Source organism: Cryptomeria japonica, chromosome 11 (assembly GCF_030272615.1).
Source record: "Cryptomeria japonica chromosome 11, Sugi_1.0, whole genome shotgun sequence".
Classification (NCBI taxonomy): Eukaryota; Viridiplantae; Streptophyta; class Pinopsida; order Cupressales; family Cupressaceae; genus Cryptomeria; species Cryptomeria japonica.
This window is the reverse complement of record NC_081415.1, coordinates 282,570,798-282,572,736: the sequence shown is the minus strand read 5'-3', so window position 1 is coordinate 282,572,736 and position 1,939 is coordinate 282,570,798.

The following is a 1,939-nucleotide window of genomic DNA, read 5'->3' as shown; positions in this document are numbered from 1 at the left end:
AGTTTGCAAAGGTTATGCTCAAGAAGAAGGAATTGATTATGGTGAAACTTTTGCACCTGTTGCTAGACTTGAAGGAGTAAGAACATTGTTGGCCTATGTTGCTTTCAAAAATTTCAAGGTATACCAAATGGATGTCAAATCTGCATTTCTGAATGGAATATTAGAAGAAGAAGTTTTTATTGAACAACCTGAAGGATTTGTTGAAGACAATAATAAAGATCAAGCATGTAAATTGAACAAAGCTTTATATGGTTTGAAAAAAGCACCCAGAGCATGGTATGAAAGATTGTACTCTTATTTGATTAAGATTGGTTTTATAAGGACAAGTGAGAACAACATGTACATGAAGAATGATGAAAATAGAATACTGATCTCAACCATATTTGTTGATGATATTATATTTTGTGGTAATGACTCTTTATGCAAGAACTTTGGAAATGAAATGAGCAAGGAATTTGAGATGTCATTAATCGGTGAGATAAAGTATTTTATAGGTTTACAGATACTGCAAATGAAAAATGAGATTTTCATTACTCAATCCAAGTACATAAAGGATATCTTGAAGAAATTTGGAATGGAGGATTCAAAACCAGTAAGTACTCCTATGACTACCAACTGTAAATTATCAAAGAATGATGAATCTGCATCTGTTGATGAGACACTTTACCGATCCATGATTGGAAAGCTACAATATGTTGTTCACAGCAGACCAGACATAGCACATGGAGTAGGTATAGTTGCAAGATTCTCTGTAGATCCTAAGGAAACACACATGACAACAATCAAAAGAATTTTTAGATACTTGAAAGGCACTGAGGATTATGGCTTAGTATATCAGAAAGGAAATGATTTTGATTTAAAAGTTTATACTGATGCTGATTGGGCAGGCAACATTGATGACAGAAAAAGCACAAGTGGAGGAGCTTTATTTTTAGGAGAAAGACTAGTGAGTTGGCTTAGTAAGAAACAAGGATGTGTTTCACAGTCAACAACAGAAGCTGAATACGTTGCTACAACACTGAATTGTACCAACATCGCATGGATCAAACAACTGTTGGAAGGTATAAATGAGAAAGTTACCGAGCCAGTAACTATATTTTGTGACAATACTAGTGCCATTAATATTTCAAAAAACCCTATTATGCACTCTAAGACAAAGCACATCTCTATCAAATATCATTATCTTAGAGAAGAAGCTCAAGAGAAGAAAGTGGTGTTGGAGTATGTTAGTACAAAGGAACAAACAATAGATATCTTCACCAAGCCACTACCAAGGGACACTTTTGAATATCTCAGAAGTAAGTTAGGGGTTCTACCCCTATCTTCTACTCACTGACCGAGTTCAGTGAAAGCATCAATCCGATGACTCTATTGAATATCTTTTAGGAGTTGATGCTGCATTACACACTTTAGGATGTTTTCTAAAGGTGTACAAGAATTATTACAGGACATTATACAGGGAACAGGAATTAAAGACAAAATGCTCTGACCAAGACTCAGTTGATACACAACAGCAGGAAATCACTTCATACAGAAAGAAATTATGTTTTAGTTCTTTACTTTTTGGCATTGTTGTCAAAGGGGGAGAAGACTAATATCAGGGGAGAAGACTGAGAGAAGACTGACTGAAGATTGGAAATAAGACTAAAGAAAGAGGAGAAGTCTAATGTATGGGGGAGAGCATTTCAACATTTCAGAATCACAGCAATCCGAATATTTTTAAGGACAAATCAATTGGTTTTGCCATTAATGCCAAAGGGGGAGATTGTTGGCAATATTGCATTATAACAGACAATGAAAGATTGTTGGCATTTCATAAGGATATTGAGAAGGTTGTTGATGATTATGGATAAAACTGATTAAAGATGTTTACTGTCTTGATATTATTATTTTGTCATTGATGTCAAGAGATTGATTTTCTAATTCAGTATGATGTTGC